The sequence below is a fragment of the Cryptomeria japonica genome, chromosome 8 (genome assembly GCF_030272615.1).
Source record: "Cryptomeria japonica chromosome 8, Sugi_1.0, whole genome shotgun sequence".
NCBI lineage: Eukaryota > Viridiplantae > Streptophyta > Pinopsida > Cupressales > Cupressaceae > Cryptomeria > Cryptomeria japonica.
The window spans coordinates 459958079-459980422 of record NC_081412.1 but is presented as its reverse complement, the minus strand read 5'-3'; the positions used below and the strand labels follow the sequence as shown (position 1 = coordinate 459980422).

General features: G+C 34.0%; 1 pseudogene; it reads left to right on the top strand.

Annotated features, from left to right (window-relative positions):
• The first annotated feature begins 301 nt into the window (after window positions 1–301).
• Window positions 302–13816, top strand: LOC131061697 (hexosyltransferase GAUT11-like; annotated as a pseudogene).
• Window positions 13817–22344: the final 8528 nt, after the last annotated feature.

Sequence of the window (22344 nt, the reverse complement as noted above, 5' to 3'; positions counted from 1 at the left end):
ATCTGCTCAATTTCTCCTTCTCGATCATCATAGTGATACAGACCTGCGAAGAAATTTTCAAAAGGGTGAGTTTTAAGAATAACTCAGTAAGAGATCTATGCACGCCTTGAAACCTTTCTTCATTCCTGCACTTCCATAATTGCCACAAGATGTTAGACGAGATAATAAACCATAAAATATTAGAATCATTTTTGAGACCATGAATATATCCAGTCAATATTTCTAAAATATCAATGTACTTGGGAAAAGTTACTCCACACAGAGCCCACACCTTCTGAGCAAATTTACATTCAAAGAAAATATGCCTGTAAGATTCCTGTCTGTTACAAAGCTTACAGAGATCATTAGGGACCAAGTAACTGCTGATAGGAAGCCTATTGATCAAAATAAGCCATTTAAAACATTTGATCTTGGGATCGATGTAGGATTTCCAGTTTCGATAAAAAAATTTATTCCATTGCTTCGTATCCAGTGAGGTATACCAGCAAGTATTGACATGCTTAATAATCTCCTGATTGTTATTCATGGTATTGTACACATTTTTAGCTTTTGTTTTCCACAGCACAGTTCCATCCGGCCATTTACTGTTTATAAATCTATGCGAGTCTATGAGACATATTGAAGGTATATTGGTGCAAGCTCTAGTAATCATGTTATATGTTTTTTTATGAGCAGCAGGAAGATTGTACTTGATTCTTAATTCATCCCACTTAATCAGACAGTCATTCTCAAATAAATCGATGAAGGTGGAAATACCTAATCTATTCCAAATTTTAGCCGAGCATCCTTGAGTCAGGGCAAGCGGCTTCCCCTGGAGAAACAGATTCCACCAGATGGACCTCTCACCATGAAGAAGGTTACCTGTGTAGAAGAGGTTATCCGTAATATAATGTCTCGAATCCTCCCAAGCTTTCCATATGGTTTTAAAAACAGCAGATCCATGTACAATAGAGGTAAATTTACCGAATAAAATATCAGCAAATGGGAGATTTTTCCAAGATTTAGCCTTCTTGGGGTAGCCTCTTAAAATATTGTTTCGGATAAGCACCTTCCATGGTTCTTCACCATCAACACAGTGAGAGACCCATTTGGTGGCCAGAGCGATGCCTTGGAGTTTGAGGTCCTTCAGACCTAATCCCCCAAAATTTTTATCAGTTCTGCACCAATCCCATTTTACCGCGTGAAGTTTTTTGTTGCCTTTACCATCAGACCATAGGAAGTTCCTAATGGCCTTCTGAATTTCCACAATTTGGTAATTGTTAAACATCCATGCCGAGGCATAGTAAATGTTATAAGATGATAGAATTTTTTGACAAACTTGGAGTCTACCAGCGAGCGACAGAGTTTTGTTGTACCAGCTATTGAGTTTTTTTGTGATTTTTGACTTGATCCAGAGCCACATGTCCTTAAGCGAAGGTTCAACAGCAAAGGGGATACCCAGGTAACAGACTATATTGTTGGGGCCTCCCCACAGAAAACCATATTGCATAAACCAATCCGGAGGATGTTCGACCCAGCCAAGATAGATACACTTGGCCTGAGACAGTTTAGCTCCGGAGATTGAGCAAAAGAGATCAAGTTTTTTTTTAAGGTGACAAAAGTTTAAATCTTCCAATTTAACAAATAAACTGGTATCATCGGCGAATTGACATATGTTCAGCTCTTCATTATTGGGCAATGTGATACCTTTGACAGCCGGGGAGAGAGTATTGTCAGTGATGATGAAAGATAAAGCTTCAGAGGCAATCACAAAGAGAGCAGGGGCAAGTGGACAGCCCTATCTTATAGATCTGGTCAAGGACAAGGGATCAAAGAGAGACCCATTTATATCAATTTGAGCCATAGCATCTTTTAGTAGAATCTTGATAAAATTGCAGAACAGGACAGGGAAACCAAAAGCCATAAGCATAATGTCAATAAAGCTCCATTCTATTCTATCATACGCTTTCTCGAAATCTAGGAGAAGTATCACAGCATCCTGATTGGAAGACTTCGCCCAGTTCATAGCTTCCCAACTGGTTATAAGGTTTTCCAGGATATATCTTCATATTTGACGATTAAAATTTATTTTATTAGTTAAAAATAATAAAAATTTGTTATAAAAAAAATTATTCATATTTTGAAGTTATTAATAATTAAAAATTGTTTTAATTAAAGTGAAAATATATTTTAGGGTCTAAAGGTTTTTTTGTACAGAAATAAGAAATAATAATAAAATGAGATAGAAATAATATATGCAGCAAACAAATTAGAACAAAAACAAAAAAACAGAAGAACAGGCAATGACGGTGATCAGTAGGATTTTGGTATCTAGTTTATACAGAATATGACTCCATAATGGAGGATTAACGTGTGGCAGGATAGGTTTATTTTAGTGGAGATTTATTTTGTTAAGCTATTTCTGTGATATGGAAGGTAGATGCATAGTTGCAAAGGAAGGAAATTTCAGTATTATATAAGATAATAATTATGCAGTTCCAAAAAGTCATAGAATAAGAAAGAAAGAAACAACCCAAATATACAATAAAAATGTACAGCTATTCAAATTGAGATTTAATAAATATTTAAACGGTTTATAATGTAAATTTGAAATTATCTATGCTAGATGAAAAAAAAAATATACAAATTGACTATTAATTAAATAACGAGAAGAAATAGTTACAGCATAAGATGCATCTGTACAAGGTGAAATAAGTTTCCATATAATATTGAATTTCTATATAACATAAAAAGGATTTTATATTGCTGCAATAAAAGAAATCGGTAAAATTTCACTTGAGAAAATTAGTGGTATTATGATTCAAAATAAAGAAATATGTGTATTGTTTGGAAATTATTTTGGAGAATAAATGAATTTAATTATTTATTTTAAATATAATAGTTATATAGATTGTGTAAATTAGGGAAATAATAAAAAATAATCATATAAGAAAATTGAGTGTATTAGTTGGATTATTAGTAGTTGCCATCATGTTTAAATGGTTATTAAAAAAAAAAAAAATTAGACCAATGAAAACAAAATATTTTCTTTTGTTTTATATTTTTCAACTTTTTTCTATAATATAGATGCATGTTTTTTAACTTTAAATTATTTTTCTTGTAAATGATCGGATTTTTGGAAACATGACTCGGTTAGGATATCAGCTATTGATTTTTATGTTTGTTTTTTATCACAAGTTTTCTTTGTTATACACAGGTTTTGGGGTTACCTCTGTTATTTTCCAGAGCAGTTCTATTTTTGTACCTCTACAGGGAATACAAAATGTAAGCATTACATTAGCATTTTCATTTTTTGTTATACCTTCTTTGAAGCTTGCAAGAATCTGAACATTGTTTAGGGTTTCTTCCAATGTCAACCTTTCTTATTACCGCCCAGTTGTTTAGGGTTTCTTCCAATGTCAACCTTTCTTATTACCACCCAGTTGTTTAGGGTTTCTCCAAACCAGATAAAGGAACAATACAATACTATCCGCTTCAAGCATTGAGATTTTAAAAATAGGAGTTCAAATTGAGAGCTTGACACTTTAAGGCTCCAGCATTGAGGAGGTTTATGTGAAATAATACTGTTTTTCCATATGTTTTTCTTTTTAATTTGGTAATTCTAGTTCTTACTATTAATGTTATATCATATGATCTTCATCCTTTTTCCTAGTTTTAACTAATTTACAATTTCAAATTCTAGTTATAATTAATAAATATTGTTAATAAATGCATCTAATTGAAATTTAATTGATATGTTTACATTTATATATTTTAATTACATAATTCTTATGTTCACTATTTTGTATACAAATTAATAATGCATCACCTCAAATGAGTATTAGTTACATTAAACAAATACAAATTTTGTTAAAACCCAAATTAAAACTTTTGCCTTACCAATATTTCACTAAATTTCAAACAATAAAATAAAACATACTAGTTACAATAAATAAATATTTCTAATGGTTATAACAAATATTATTATTAAACTAAAAATTATTAAGGCAAGTACTCACCATTATGTGGCACTTGTTTCTATTGTGTAGAAAAGGTTGTTTTATTATTTTGATCAAAGTAATATTAGTGCTACTATTAAAAAAATAAAAATATAAGTTAAATAAAAATATTAGAGGACTTGATATGAGGTTTAATTTTCTTTTTTCTTTATTATAATGTAGATACTAATATTTATTTCATGAAATTAAGAGAATATTAACATAGATATAGAGCAATAATATTTTTAGAGTGTTAATAATAATTTTCATGGTTAAAATCGTACCTAAGTAAATAAATTAACATAGAATGGATTATCTAATAAGTTTTATGTTAGTATGTGGATTATTAAATGTTTATGCAAGATATTTTATAGGATTGTTCTTTATATTTGAGTAATCACGTCTCAATGTGTAATTATATTATTTAAATGATTAATACAAATTGCATATTGTTTGGAGAATGATATTTGATTTAATTAACATGTAAGTACCCTGAAGTAGGGGGGTTGTAGTGTAGCATCTAGTGTAACATAAAATAGAAAATTGTAAAAGGCTGATTTTATTTTGTAAAAGGGATTAATAATAAATTCAATTCAAGTAAATTTGGGAGAAAAATGCTCAATTCTAAGAATTTGAAAATTGATATGGTTATCATTTACAGGGAAATATCTAAAAAGTAAAGTTAATGTTACTTCAAGTGGAAGGAATAGTTAGTTTATCTCCTTATAATCTTGCAAAGGATTTGGCATTACTTAAAGAGCAACTAGAGGTAGATTGATTAGAATTATTAGGGAGCCTTATTTATATTGGTTAATTAACAAGTAATTAGACTCTCTTCTAATCTTATCTTCAAATAATTAGTAATTAGAAATATTGTGGTTATCAAGCTTATTGTTAAATAGTTCTTTTCCCTTTCAAACAAGTAAGTATTGAATTCATTTCTAAAGTATTGTTGTTTGATAATTTAATGTTCTTCAAGCCATTAGTATCTTTCAAGTAAATAGTTTTTATTTCAAAGCAAATAGTACCTTACAAGTAATTCAAATCATTTTTATAAGCTATTTCTTACAAGTAATCTTTCAAGAAATTAGTATTTTCATGTATTTAGTTCAAATTTTAGAGTTTCAGTTATTATCTTAGTTTTCTTTCAAGATAATACTATTCCAAAAATAGTTGATTCATGTATTTAGTTCAAATTTTAGAGTTTTAATTATTATCTTAGTTTTCTTTCAAGATAACACTATTCCAAAAATAGTTGATTCATGTATTTAGTTCAAATTTTAGAGTTTTAATTATTATCTTAGTTTTCTTTCAAGATAATACTATTCCAAAAATAGTTGATATGTTCCTTTCAATTTCATACAATTTATACCTTAGTTTTAAATTTCAAGCAATAATTTCATGTATATAACAATTTCTTTTTCATAGTTGTATCAGTATATTGCTTGGCTTAAGATTCATGAATTCAAAGTTAAATTCCTAGTTAGACAACTAAACAAGGATTTGAAACCAAAAACCTTAGCAGTGTTCGATATCTATGGTGCCTCTAAGTCACGCTTACGAGTAATGTCATCGTGTTGAACTACTGCACTTAACACCTAATAAAGTTGCAACAACGACGTTTGTGGCATCATCCCTGTAAACCGACAAGGAGAAATAAGGGTCATTTGGAAGTAAAATCCAAGGGGTAGGTAATCCCTCTTGGATCGATAATCTAAAAAGATAAAGTTTAAAATGAATTTTACATCCACTTAGTTAAACCTTAGAAAAACCCCATTAGGGTTGGGTTGTGTATGATGTTTTAGAATTTATTTATCTTGATGAATTTTTTGGCGGATGATAATGGGTCAAGGGTGACACATATGATATGAAATAGGACTTAGATGTTTTAGGCCACAAGCAAAGGGCCACCTTGAGCCTTTTTGCTATAAAGCTACCATCGTGGGTAGCAACAGCAGAGAAACTGTCAGGGACATTGACCCTAGAAAGGGTTGCATACTCACCAGGCACTTTACATTAAACCATAGTTAGAAACCAGAACTAAATACTTTACGCCTTGATCTTGTGCCAAAACAAGTATGTGGGCAATTTAGGGATGGAGTTGTCCCTTGTACTCAGGCGTTCGGGGATGGGGATTAGGATTTGGTTATGGGTGAGTAGTTGGTTCTCGAAGCTCCTTGATCTTTTAATCAAATGGTGCAAATACTAATTGAGATGTTAAAATTAATTCAATGCATACTCAGAAGGAATCTCGTATGGATTCGCTTGACTTCTCGAAACTTAAGGTCGAATTTTGAGGTGGAACTCAAGCTTGTTTATGTAATTATTTTTTTACTCCTAAGGACAACGACCTTGGTGCACTGCTAGTAGGGGAGTGTAGTCTTTAGAGAGTGGCTCAAGACATGGATGGTCCTGATGAGCCTAAAGTCTCTGGCCAAAGAATATCCTATTCTTATGAATAGATGCCTATCCCAGATTGGATAGATGGAACCTCTTGTCCCGTATGAACAAATTCCTAACCCGTATGGATAGATGCCTAACTCGTATGGTTAGATGCCTAGTCCCACATGGATAGATGCCTAAACCATATCGTTAGATGCCCATTCCAGTTGGATGGATGCCCATCCCATTTGGATAGATGTTCCTGAGTATGTGATTGAATAAAACACAATTAAAAATAAGTAAGAATAAGAAATCCATATTTATATATCAAAAAAATAAAAATCAGTTGGGATTTTTGGATTAAGTTAAGTGGGTTATCACACAAATCAACTGCATACATGTCAAATCATAATTCATATTAGCTCACCATACAAATCAACTTAATGACACAAATGCCACCAATACTAATGCATAAAAACAATCTAAGCACACCATACAATTTTGATTCATAATTAATACAACACCAACGCAAAGCCTTATGCACATACATGTTAGGCAAGCAATAAAAATTTAATACAAATTATCTCCATGTACATGGCATACAAATCAATCACATATGTTGAAAAAACGATCCAACCTTAATATGAATTATTGTCATGTACATGGCATACAAATCAATCACATATAACTTAATGGCATGACAAACGTTTAATCCTATTGCACACAAATACTAGTGCACAAAAGCAATCTACATACATCATACAAGATTGATTCACACTCAATGCAACACCAACACAAGGCCTTATGCACATATATAAATTAAGAAGAAGTATCCTCATGTACAAGGCATAAAAGTCAATCAATGATACAAATACCATTCAATCCTAATGCACATAAGCACACAAGGTGCACCATATAAATCAAATTCATAGATGTAAAGTAATTTAACATAAATTGCATACAATGATGTGTATACAAATCAATTGCATACATGTCAACGCTTAATTCACATTCGCACACTATACAACTTTAATAAAAAAATGTCTCTATGCATGCACCATGGAGAGTAATGTGTACAAAATGATATTCAACCATAATATGAACTAGTGTGAATCAATCACAAGTATACAACTTAGTAACATAAATGCCACCAATATTGATGTGTACAAGCACTCTAAGCACACCATACAATTTTGAATCACACATATGGATCAATAAAGTTTGCATTTATAACATAATCATACTAAATAATGTATATAGAAGCCTCTTACCCACTTCAAGCCTCTTACCCACTTCAAATCCAATATTCACACAAAATACCAACACATAAAATACAACTAACACATTAAATTCTACCAATGGTCTAAGCACACTATACAATCTTTCTTCAAATATTCACATAAAATGCTACCAACACATAAACTAGAACTAAGATATTAAATTCTACCAATGCTCTATATAATCACACCATAAGTATTTTCTCAAATTTCACTTCAAATCCAATACTCACATAAAATACTACCAATACATAATAACAAGGCCATAAATAATACCAATACTCTAAACACACCATAAATATTTCTTCAAAACTTACTTCAAATCCAATATTCATGTAAAATACTATCAATAAATATTACAAAATTCATTAATTACTACCAACACAAAATATTCACAAGATCATTAATGCTATACCAACACATTCAATATTTACATCATAAATGCTACCAATAATCTAAACACACCAAATACAAATTTTCCTCAAAACTCACTTTATATCCACTTAAAAGGATTAAAAATAAAAAATTAATTAATTATTCGAATCGTGTCATCTATTTTCCTAATTATTCATTTTTTTAACATATCTTATTATATTAGAAGGAATGGAACTATTTCCAAATATGAGTAGTTTATGGTGTAGTTCGAAATTTTACTTTCATTTGACAATTAGAAAAATAATAATAATAATAATAAAGTTGACAATATATTAATTAATTAACTTTTAAAAAAATTGAAATAATATTAAAAATATGAACTAATTATGAAATAAAAATGATGTGAAATTTGATGGGTATTTTAATGTTTAAGTAATAATTTTCATTGGAAATAAATAAATTGTTTTTATTCATTTTTATCACGTGCATTTAATGAACATAAAACTTATTGTTATTTAAATAAACTCCAACAATTATATATTTGATAAATTTTTTAAAAATGAAAAAATGTAAGTTAATATAAGTTAAGAGATGGAAATCTTCTCAAGTCTAAAATTAACTTTGTACAACTCAAGTAGAATCTTACATATTGTACCAATTTTCATAACCCAAATAAACCTCTAACGTTTCTCACTACTCCAAGCTCATATTCATTTTTTAAATAGATAAATATAGATTTCAGAGATGGAAAACTTAAAAAGATTAAGTTTTTACTTATATAATCTAGATAAATTTGTACACATTGAAAATAATCTTTCATTTAAACAATGCTATGCTATCTTCATGTTGCTGGACTGGAATTCCAAAGGAAATAATTTTCTTGTTGGTATACAGCTGAGCTCTATTCGTCTTTCAATTGCATGTCCACAATATGAAAGATATTGTCAGATTAGATTTTAAGTGTGGCATTACAAGTGAGAAGAACAACTTACAATCAATCTAAATGGGAATTTATTTGCAGAAATTAGTTGAAGAAGAACAACTTACAATCAATCTAAATGGGAATTTATTTGCAGAAATTAGTTGAAGAGGCTTCTTGAGTAAATAGAAAAGTGAAATTCCCAAGACTTTGGCAAATGTTTCAAATTTCATTTAGTGAATGACTGGACAAGCATCTAAAGGAAACAAAGCATGGTATAGCGAGTGAGAATTTGGAGGTTGCACAAGAAAAACTAGGCATTGATCCTTACAATTATGTTTTTGTAGTGTATGCTATTTTATTGGATTTATTAAGTTGAAAAAGATTTTGATTTACAAAGTTTACAAAACGGAAACTACAGCCACAACAAGAGCTACACATTAAAGGTTGTTTTGCGAAATGTTTAAAAGAAACCAATTAAAAACAATTACGCTACCAGAACTGAAACAACACTTAGTCAAACACAGCAAAACAGGGCACAAAGGCCTGTAGTACCAAAGGTGGACAAAAATCTCCATATAATGATAACTGGACGCTAATGTTTGTGAAGAATATGCAACAATTTATGTTTCGAATCTAGGAGTATGATTATTTCCACAATTTATTTGTTATCATTGTAGGTCTTGGTCAGGACCTTTCAACATTATTCAAAGTCAAAAAAATAGACAGTTTTGTATGTAGGAGATCTTTCATATGCAGATTAACTATCCATTGCTCGACAAGAGGAGATGGAGGAAGTTGGGGATAAATTTGTATAAAAAAAGAAAAAAGTGCAGCTTACTAATCTTGGATATAGACAATAGGAAATATGATATTGATTTTGCTCCTGAAATTGAAAATATACTCCCCTGTATCAGTGGCTTAAGGAAGAGCCTCCAGAAGTTAACAAATCAGAAACTTCGTTACACGGGCCATGGTACGATAGAGATAATTACCACTCCATGGAAGAAAAAACCATGCAAGCCCAATTTGAATTGTTGTTTACATGATAACAAGTTGACATTATTTTTGCAGATCATATTTATGCCAATGAAAAATTTAAGGTGGGTATCAAATGTACCTTAATATAACGAATGGGGAGTGCACATCTGTGATTATTACATCTTCTCTAGAGTACATTATATAAGTGATGAAGATACTAGATATCACCTTCGTCTTATAAGAAGAGAATGTAGTAACAATCAAAGATTGATTCCTCACTTCAGACTGGAGCAAGTCAACTTTTCAAAAACACAAAGATCGGTGTAAATTTTCTAAAGAATCAACGCTTTTCCATGACAAAAAAACTTAGTGGGTGGGCTTTGAATGTGCTTGGTTCGACATGCTTGAACCCAGTCAGCCATTCACAAGCTGTAATTTTTAGAGAAAAGAAAACTCATATGCAAGACAATCCTAAAGATACCATTTGCTGATCTGAACGATAATTAATCTCTACCTGAAATTGTTGATGAGGAGGTTGATTGATGCCTATATAGTGAGGAAAAAGTTCATTTCAAAAGTATAATCTGGAGAAAAATGAATGAGGAGTATCTTGAGGAATAGGCAACAAACCAAGGAAAAGATATACAAAATCAATTAGCAGCTGGAAATATGAAGAGAACCTGTTCTATGTTGTGGGTGGATGAGGATTCTACTGACTTCCAAAAATTCAAAAAGACAAGCCTTTCAAGGTGATAGTGAGTGAAGGAAATGCAATCGATTTCCAAGAAGTGAGAATTGACCCAAACATGGAAGATGAGTTGAAAGGTGATGAATTTGACATTGAAGGGCCTCATGGATTGGATAATGAACACTTCCAACCATACAAGCTGCAGTATGAGTATGAAACTGAATATAAACATGGAAGATGAGTTGAAAGGTGATGAATTTGACATTGAAGGGCCTCATGGATTGGATAATGAACACTTCCAACCATACAAGCTGCAGTATGAGTATGAAACTGAATATAAACATGATAGTAAAGGGTATTGATTGTATGTCACTAGTTGAAAATTCAATTTAAATCTTAGATGGCCTTTATAGTCTCTGTACAGGAAAAACAGTCCATTTTCCTTTGACACAGGTTTGTTCCGAAATTCAGTAGGAAAGCATCCAGATTTATGGTTTTACATCTCTATATAATTTATTCTAAAATGTCTAGTTAAGGTGTACCATAGTCCTTGCTAGATTTAAATGAAATATGTTTATTGAGAAAACCTTCAAGGTTTTGAATAAATGCAAGTGACAAGTGTGAGCTGAATTCCATTGCCCTTGCTAACATTCTCACGACCTATAAAGGTTTACCACTAATAATGAGTAAGGAGAACATTGTATACTAGACACAAGAGGCCACAAGCTGTGGCAGTATTCGCGTTTCCAAGTCCGTTGGCATCAACACCATATACTCAGATTCCAAGGGATGAGGGAGAACACACCATTGTAGAGTACCTTTCATAGATTGCCTTGGGCCTTGGGGAAATCTATATATGTACTCTCATTATGTTATCAATGAGTATTTATTGGAGGCATATATGCAAGTCATGCTCGCAAGCTACTAAACAGGATTGTTAAGTGCATATTTGTTTATAAAATTATAAGCTGAATGAGGAAGGGAAATGAGAAGAAGAAAATGACCTCTTGAACCAAAAAGTAAACAAAAGTATTTTAGTTTAATTACTTCACATGCAATCCTGTTATTTTTTTTTTACTACAAGAGAGGTCGTATGGGTAATGCCTGGAAGCTTGTAACAAGATGTTGCATATTGGGATATCTCTTGATATGTTTACTTAAATGTTCTTATCCAAGAATTTTGCAAGCCTGGGGATTGTATGAAGCAAAGTAGAACTTGATTGAAAAAATGGTAAAAGGCTTCCCTACTCAACAGAAGAATTGGTGGTATCTCTTTTGACAAACCAGAAATGTTATCAGTAGTATTACTAAACCCATATTTGGATTTATGTTGTCTCGGTGTTCATGCCAAATTCTAGTGCAGCCATTGGATATTTTCAAGTTCTAACATGCAAGATAATGATGGAGGGATTTCGAAGCTGCATGAAAAATTTGAAGATACACACATTTATGAAGATATTTATCTCTGTAGTAGCATCTTTGCAGGATTATAAAAGCAAGACAAACTTAAAGTGCCCAGAAAGAACAACATAAGAAATTGGAAAAAAATACAAATCAATTATATCTAGTGGGATTTTTTTAAAGCTTTCTGGTCTAGGATAGAAGAGAAGGATCTAGCTAAAGATTATCTAGACAGGATGCATTTTAGTCCTGCAGTGAAATCAAGATTTAAAGGGTAGTGATAAAGCAGGTAATGCAAATTGTTCTTTTGTTACATTTAGTGAACCAAACTTAAAACATATTAAAGATGGAGATGACTCTAGCCCAATGGACTAGTCTTAACTAAAGATTCTAGAGTCCTTTGCATTCGGCTAGGGAATGCAACCCCATCAAAGCTAGTTGTTGTCCACTAATTTGAGCATGAGAATTTTTAAACATTTTCCCCATTTCTCACACTCCCAACTTGAGATTTCTAGGTAAAGAAGCTACCAGAGGCACCAAATCTTTGGTAGAACACATAAAAGTAGCCATTATATAGAGTACAACATTTGGACAATTAGCTGTAAAGGCAATGTCTACGGGTCTATACTGTTTGAGCACAAGATTGACTAAGGAATGGTCCAAAAAACATAAACTCTATATGTACATGGATGGGTGGAATCACAATCCTAAACTCATGGATAAAAGATTATATCATTTCTATGTGCTATCAGATAATGTGCCTGCAATCTCTACGGTGGTGAACTCAAAAGTTGAGAATACTGAATATCTTGAGCAGCTTGTCTTCCATGTGGTCACCTATGAAGTCAATCATGGTGCCATGTAGGCTTGGTTTGCTATGAACAACTAAAAGGGAAAAACAACATAAGTGCAGTATGTAGATGAATTTACTTGTCTCAAATTTCAATGCATCATATAATAACAGATGTGAAGAATGTAGACGAATTTACTTGGCTCAATACATCATTAGCTCTCCTGTGCTGAAGCAACTATGAGATGTGGAAAGTAATAGTTATTAATTTTAAGGTTCTCGGGATATGAAGAGTGTTGTTAAGTTTTAGAACCAAAGTACCTTTCAATGTTGAACCATTTAAGTTTCTACATTCGTGAAGCATACCCTACTCTTGGAAAAGCGGTCTTCCTAGATGATGATGTTATGAGTCAAAAAGACTCCACAAGACTTTTCTCCATAGACTTGCATGGAAGTGGGACTGGTGTAGTTGAAACCTGCCTTGAGACATTTCACTGGTGCCATAAATATCTCAATTTCTCTGGCACCAAAATTCATTCTCACTTCAATGCAGATGTTTCTAGGTGGGCCTTTGGGATATGCAAGAAAGTTAATGTTACAATCTAATATCAATATTGGAAGCAACAGAAAGTTGATTGAATTCTCTGGAGGTTAGGCACTTTTCCTTCAGGCTTGATTACATTCTACGGTCTAACTGAACCACTTAATCCACGGTGGCATCTACTAAGATTAGGCTATTATTCAAACATTGATATGTAGCTGATAGACAATGAAATTGTTGTGCATTACAATGGGAATATGAAACCATGGTTAAAATTAGCAATGAACTGGTACAAACCTATCTAGGAAAAGTAGAAAATTATTCAAATCGAGCCATGGCAACAATTTTGTCTAGTCCATGAAGATGGAGTTCAAGAGTTCAAGAATTCAGAAGCTTCCCAGATAATGAAAATTCTATATAAATTAACACAGAGTTTCTAGTGCAAGCAGAAGCAAGCATGCACCATAGTCTTAGCGGTGGAAGACCACTAAATCCTACATGACTATGTTAGGTTTCATTCATTGCTAGGAGTTTGATTCCACTCATACCTAATTATCAAGGTTATCGGGAGACAGAGGTACTTGGAGACGCTGGAGACTGGTACCGGTACTGGTATGACTAAATTTCAAAAATACGAAATGGGGATACTTTGAGACACCAATTTTTTAAAATAAAATTTAATATTTCTAGAAAATATCATGACATAGAACTTTGAAAACAAGAACAGTGGTAAAGTTTAACGTTAAATTTAAAATTGAACATAAAATGAAATTAAAATTGCTTATAATAATGGTACCATAGCCAATCTAACTGGCCTGTGCATCGGGGAGTTTCCAGAGACGCATCTGATACGCATCTCAGGGGGTAGGAGACCAGTCTCCTGATAACATTGCTATTTATACTTATTCAATAAGTCCTCACAAAACCCAATAGTACTATGAGATTAAATAAGTTACAACTCCCCATATACACAGACAATGCCAAGGAACAGAAAAATACAGAGGCAGTAATGAAAAGAAGTTAAAACTGAGAGGATATGAGCAACACAGATATGGTATACAATGTCTCTAAGACCTTATGAAAACCAATAGTATCTATGAGATTGAATAGGTTAAATACAATTTCACAAGACTTCTGCAGTTTAAATGCCATTTACAGTAATTCTCTCTCTATATTGTTGCTTGCATATATTATCTACCATTACCCAATCACAGGAAAGAAAAAATTCTAAAATAATTGTCGATCACAAGAAAGAAAAAATATCAAATAATTTTGAAGTTAGGAATCATACTCAACTACAGGAAAGAAAAAATGTCAATAACTTTCAACTTAGGAATCATACGCACACACAGACATAATGTGGATTGGCGAGGTAGAAAGGGACCATAGCATTTGAAAAAAGCTACGGCCAATCTTTGATTTGAACCCAAAATGATGTGCAGCATATAGACCATAACAAGTGAGACAAAGCATATGAATTGTTTGACAAAATGTCATAATGAGTGCATGAGGGATTTAAAAGAAAAACTACAAAATGAAAGTTTACGTAGGATTGTAATGATCTGCACATTGGAGCTCATGGATTCTTTTAGCGTCAAAATCTGACCCTCACTCCAATTAGGTCCAATATTAAGAAGAGAATACACAGAATATTATAACGCAATAAATTCTAGGCAACGGCAAGAGACTCAACCTACCATTCTTAATCTCAATTTCAATTCATTTAGAAAATGAGATCAAGATAAAAGAAGACAACTAGAATATGCGACTAAGATAAAACACAGTTTTTAATGTAAAGAATGGCTAGTCAGTGAAAAGAAAATAATAGCAGATAGACGTACCTGACTGAAGACCAAGCGCAGAGCCTTCCCCGCTGGTCTTTTCATTCAAACCAAAATCCATTGCTCTGTCTCTGCCTTTTGTTTTCCCTCTTCCTCTGTTCTGCATCTTCCTATGTAAAATAAAAAACTAACCAAAAAAAAGGAAACAAATCATCTGACTGACCAAACCAGCATGCATGTGTACAAAACCCTTATCAGAAAACATGAAAACAAACATAAAACCCCAATAAAAGACCAAAAAAGAAAAACAATGGCAGAAGAGGAAGTGATGAGAGCGCCCGACTGGGAGTCTACCATTTATAAGAGCTAGAAAAAATGTGTTTTTATAAACGGTCATGTGTTTTTTAAAACGGCCATGCTTTTTTTTAATAGTCATGCTTTATTTAACAGAAACTTTTATGCTAACGGATAGCCATTTCCTCCTGGAGTGTAGTATCAGAGCCGTTGCAACACACTCCATACATGGATGAACCCAAAAAATACGAAGGGTAAAATTTATCGGAAATTTTTCATTTACTATTTTATATGAATAAGATTTTATTATATAAATTGAAAATTAATTTTAAATATAATTTAGGTTAACTTCAAATAAATAGCATACAACATAAACTATTTTGGATAAAATTAATGATAGTTCATATTAATAATTTAAAAATAAAAGCTAGTTTTAAGAAAACAATTGAAAAAGAATGGTGTTGATAGCTAATAATCTAATGGTGATGTTATCTAGTAGAATCAATTTGTTACATTATTTGAAAAATGATAAATTTGGCATGGTCATTATTCTTAAGTTTGCACAAATCTAGAAAATATATTTTGGTGGATCTCATGGATCTAGGATATGCCACTGTAATTGATTACATCTACAAGATTGAAGAAAAATGAAAAAAATATGAGAGAAAAATGGAAAATGGAGAGAAGGCCGATTAAAATATGAATGTACCATGAGTGAGAGTGTTACGGACAACATAGGAAGTTACCTCTATAGGCAAAGAATCACAAAGAGAAAGTTTAATAATGTTTGAGAAATCTAAAGAATGATGATGGCATAAAAGAAAATCAATAATAGATAGTTTGAGGAGCCTAAACCAATGAATTGGTATTAAATTTGCCAAACCTTGTGAAGCACCATCCTCATGATGATTTTTGCGTAAAATTGATCCTAAGTGATATAGTGGATGGCTATATTGTAAGACATGCATAAAAGTTATGTTGACATCTATAATCTAATTCATATATGTTGAATAAATCAAAATTCATTAATGATGATGCTCATCATTTGTGTCACCTCCCCCATGTCAACCACTTCAATAGTAGATGACTATGCGAAAAATTGACAAACAAACAAAAAGAATCGATTTGAAAAAAAAATGAAATAGGGCAAAAAGAGGATAAAGAGTCGTGGTGTAGGTACGGGTGTCATGGAAGGGGAATGATGAAGCTTATTATGCCTTTATTGAGTATGGTGTCATCATATCCTCATTAAAGATGTTTTTAGGATACAAACAAGAATGAGAGGAGAGAGGGAATCATTGTGATTACCCTAGTAGACACATATGTAGAAGTGTCATAGTAGGGAGAGTGCACAAAGGTTGGATGAAAAGGGGATCAAATAAATGCAATTTAATGGAATCCCATGAGGGGATGATAGCTTGAAATGGATTTGTTGAAAATGCTTTAGAAAATTTAAAGCAAAACACAAGTAGAAGGTGTAAAAAGACCAAACTACATAGTTTTTTGCTATGTCCTCTTTTCTACACCACAGTGAGAGCTTCTAAAAAAATTATAGACATTCATCAAGCCAAAAGGATGGAGAAATTTTAGGAGATGGCATAGAGAGGGAGGATGGGAAATGCAAAGGAGAAATCATACTCTCCTATGAGGAAAGTTCAATGTTTAAGGAAGACAAGATAGACACAAAATGGATTCATTAAAAAGGCTTTAGGAAATTTTGAGCAAATGTCATTGACCTAGGTGTAAATACAAATTTCAAAGCCATTGCTAAGCATCCTCCTCCCTTTTTCTTCAACTAGATCTCATGAACAAGCTATGGGCTTCCATCTCTTGAGAAATTTGTCATGTAGGGAACAAAGAATCTCCATTGCTAAGGCAATGTATATGATAGTCACCATTATTCCCCATTTTATGAATGGGTGGTTCTATGACTGCATTGCATCCATGGTGAAGGTCATGTTTATGCCCTTGCAATATCATTCACCAACAACTTACTATATAGTTGTAAAGCGGAAAAATAGAACCCTAGTCGTTCTCCCCTCCCCAACTCCAAAGAGAGAGAAGGGAGAGTCACTAGGGTTGATGGTTTTCACTTAGGGGAGACTTTACATTCAAAAGAGGGGTTGAAACCCACAAGATCCAATCCCACGCAATGCAAGATTGGATTCTATATGAGTTTCAAGGGTTGTGATAGCAAGGATACCCTCTTTTGTAAAGAATGTGGATAGAATGATTAAGCTAGGAATGCATAGAAAGTAAGAAAGATTCGCTTATAAGATGAGATAGGGATATGATATGAAGCTGCGGACCTGGAATTAGCAGTAAAATGTCGAGACGGTGCTGTCCTACAAATTTGAGCAAAAGTTGACGGGACGATGGCGCCCGGCGTGCACACGGTCCTCCGAAAAATCGGCGAAACGAAGGGGGATCTGTTCGTCTCTGCACAAGGATTCCAGATCTTCAATTTCAGTCGCGTACCTGCAACCTACACACAGAAAAGCGAAGATGATTGGGGGGTTAGGGATTAGGGGTTTGCCCTTAGGTCAAACCCCGGTTTTGGAATTAACCAAGAAATGAGAAATGCTTGTAAATGTAATGTAAAACAAGTACTAATACCTTGTTGTAAGGATGTTTGTATCCTTATATGCGAAGGTATAGATGTTGTTGTATGTTGTATGTTGTGTGTTGTAGTATGTGATCTCCTCTTCAATGGTTGAATCCTTGTCTTGAATGCAACACCTAGCCTTGAATGGAGACTTAGAATGATCAATTGCTTGAAGGAATGCTTGAATGCTTGAATGCTTGAATGTCGTTTCCGCCTTTTTTTCCCTCCTCCTCTAAAATGAGAGAGGAAAAGTAGTTTATAAACTTGCCAATTAGGGTTAAAAGACTGATTTTCCTGACCTTAGGTTGACCAGGAAATGTTATTTTCCAATTTGCAAACAAAAAGGCCCGAAGTCCCATAGGAGACCGGGCCCAAAATAGGGCCAGGGACTAGGGCGCTGGGCGCCATGGTCCTGGGGGACCAGGGCGCTGGGCGCCCTGGTCCTGAAGGACCAGGGTGCTGGGCGCCCTGGTCCTGAAGGACCAGGGTGCTGGGCGCTCTGGTCCCACCTCCCGGGACAGCAGGGTGCAAGGAGGATCAGGCTAGGGTGCTGAGAAATGCAGTTTTTGATGTCATGAGCAAGTTTCGGGGTCTCCATTCAAGTTCCGTGTTGTATCACCATCGTGAAGACCCAAATGCGGTCGAAATTGCAAGTGTCACAATTTTAAGACGCTACATTTAGCCCCCACTTTAGCGGGAGTATAAGCGTATGCTCATACTTCCGGTAAAGTACAAGGAAACAACATTGAAAAACTTTCACCACGTCAAGGAGGCAAGATACACCAAGCCCCCAATGGACTAAGGATCTTACGACTTCGATTGACAAAGTAAAAGGGAAGATCACAAGGGAGAACCATGACTGTCAGTAGTAAGGTTCCCTCACTATGAGTCATGCGAGAAAGATATCAAAAATTTTCAAGGCAAAGCTAAATTTGTCAAGAAATTTTCAAGTATCTTGAAAAGATATGGACGGGATGTATGCCCCCCTACGTTAAAGCAATCGCACACGCCTCACCGGGGGTGATTGCTTTAAGGTAGTGATACATATAAGAAATGAGAAAGGAGCACGTTATCACAAGGATTTAGCCCCCAAGTGTGAGATAAGCCCAAGGATAATAGATACAAAACACAAAGCACAAGGTGACTTCGCTTTCCTCGGGGTCAGTATGCTGTATGATAATTCATGTATATCATATGTATGTATGCATAATTGTTCTTCATTCCCCAATCAAGGAAGGTCACCTAGAAGAAGGGAACACATGTGTCTTTTGAGTCAACATGAGAGAGATCGAGAGATCTCAATGCTTTGCATCGTCCTCAAGTAGACAACACTAAGTACAACAAATAGAAGAATGAGAATAACATATAGAAGAAGTAACAAAAGAGAGGGGGAGAGAATCTGCTATGCTAATGAAACTAGTCTAGCACGTCATCTACCCCCCGATCTTGCTGATCAATGTTTCGGGAAGGTAGGGAACACGCTAAAGGAGGAACATCCAACACAGCAGATGGAGCTATCACAAGGTCCAAACAAGGGCTATGTTCATATCCCAAGCCACGGTGTTCTTGTCTAGGAGCTAGGATAAGTGCTTTAGAAAATTCATTAGATAAATGGTTATCAATATCAACAAGTTCATATTCACTATCAGGAGAAGTAGCATTTTCATCATGAATAACATTTTCATCTATATCATCATCAAGATTTATAAAAATAGGATCTTTAACTCGCACAGGATCAAGATCATCATGCATCTTATGTTTAGGAGATTTCGGCTCAATCGTCGGCTAAGGAGAAAATGGAATAATGCTTGTTGAAGGTGTTTTTGGGGATTGCAAAGTTTGAGAAGCAGGTGCCTGAGCTCTAAGACGACGCTTTCGTCAGCGTTCACGTGCAGAACGATTTTGTCTAGTCTTAGTAGGGAGTTGCGAAGATTGAGGAGGAGGAATGTTCTCATCCTTATCACTTGGGTGTTTAGGTTGTGGTCTCTTAGGTTGAAAAATAGGAGAAGAGGAAGGTCTCTTCTCTCCATAAGAGGAAGGAGGAGGAACTGCTCCATATAAGGGAGGAATATTTGGTTTAGGAAGGAGACCAAGTCCATCATGACGAGGAGGTATAGGTCTACCTTTAGAAGGTTTAGTCACATCCATAGGAATGGGTTGGGAATCGTCTTGAGGAAAGACATTGGTTTTATCTTTCAAAGGAAGAACTTCCTTCTCAAGAACGATAGGAATGTCAAGTTTGGGTGTTCTAGGTTCACTTAGAGATAGGATCATATCTTTTTTCCACTTTTGATAAGATTTGAAAAGATGATCACTTCGCGGAGGAAGAGATTGGAATTGTTTAGGCCAAAAACAATCAATAGGAACGCTAGAAGTTCTTTCAGCTGGTTTAAAGAGACTATGATTGACAGTAACAACTTCACCATTATGGGGAAATTTCAAGCACTTGTGAATAGGAGAAGCAATAGCTTTCATGGAAGATAGCCAAGGATAGCCTACCTTCACACGAAATTGTTCAGATGATGGAATAATAGCAAAGTCCACATCAAGGGATTTGTTATGGACCTCAATAGGTAATGTAATAGAACCAATTGCAGGAGAAGAAAATGCATCAAATAGTTTCACAACCACATCTGTTTTGTCATAGATCACTTGATTCAATTGCAAAGTAAAAAGAAATTCTTCAGTAATAACATTAACCATGCACGAAGGATCAATAAGCACTCCACAGCAAGGTGTGTTCTTGACTTTTGCAACTATATATAAAGGACCATCAGGTGCCCTGATAGTTTCACTAGAATCAAAGGTGACGGAAGGTTCCTTAGGGATTTTCTGTTGCTCTACAAAGTTAATCACATTAGGAGTCATAGACACAAGATCATCAGGTGAGACAGAGGAATCAGTAGTATCAATCGCATTAGAGGTATGAGAAGGCAATGGATCAGTGAAAATCTGAAGATTTTGGTTAGGAGGAGCTACAGATGTGTTGCCTTTATCATTCACTCCAGAAACAGAGATAGTATTATTATCAATCAAATCTTGAATTTTACCTTTTAAAGCAAAACATTTTTCAGTATCATACCCAGGTTGACGATGAAATTGACAAAAAGATTTGTTATCAAAATAGGGTGAAGTAATCTTTGCAGGATCAATTTGCCTTATAGGAGGAAGAGTAAGCACATTTTGTTCCAATAACTTATTCATAATACTATGCAATGATTCATTCAAAGGAGTAAACTTTCTTTCTTTCTTGAAAAACTTAGAAATAGGAGACACACCTGATGCTGCATTCACATTGTTGTTGATAATGTTTTCATTGAATTTAATGGACTCTCTGTTCGGTTTAAACTTCCCAAATGGTTGTTGACTACTATCACCCTTATCACTCGGAGCCATAGGATGTGATTGTTCCATTTGACTCACAGTCAGTTGATAATTGTGAAGAGTTGCGCACAACTGTTGGAAAGAAGTAAACTCAGAAAACAGGAGTTTTTCTCTAATGTCTTTTTGTAAATTAGAAATAAAAATACTTTGAATATCATTGTCAGGCACTGGAAAGGAAATTTGAGCATACAAATGCTTATATCTACCAATGAAATCAGTCACTTTTTCTTTAACACCTTGTTTACAATGCATTAAATCAATCAAAGTAACTTTAGGACTTATATTGTTTTGAAATTGTTGAATAAAAGCATTTGCAAGTTGTTCGAAAGAAGTAATAGAATAGGAAGGCAACGAGCAATACCATTGTAGGGCTTTGTCTCTTAATGTTCTAGTAAACAATTTTGCAAGCAACCTTTGGTCATAAGCAAAATCAGTACATATTGTTTGAAAGGTCTTAACATGTGTTAGAGGATCACCCTTACCATTATAAAGCTCCAAATGCAGAATTTCAACATGTTTAGGGGGGATAGCTCGAACAATATCAAGAGAAAGTGGGCTCGCAACATCAAATGTGGGCACACTAAACTTAGATTGATTCATAGAGGCAATTTGTTGCTGTAAAGAAGAGACAGTTTGTGCAAGATTGTTAATGGTCGCTTCAGTCGAAGAGTTCATATTAGACATGTTAGATTGTGATGGAGGTGTTATGTTATTGAAAGAAGGTAGAGAGTAAGGTGGTGGGACACTATGATAGTTAGTCATAGGAGATGACTGGAAAGGAGGAACACTACAAGGAGGAATGGAAGGGTTAAATGAATTGCCCCCTTGTGTCATGTTCATTTGTGAAGATATAAGAGGAACACTCATTGAAGGAATGAATGAAGAAGTTGGATTGAATGAAGGAAGAGGGTTAATTGAAGAAGAGGGATTGCCCCCATGACTGGTGATC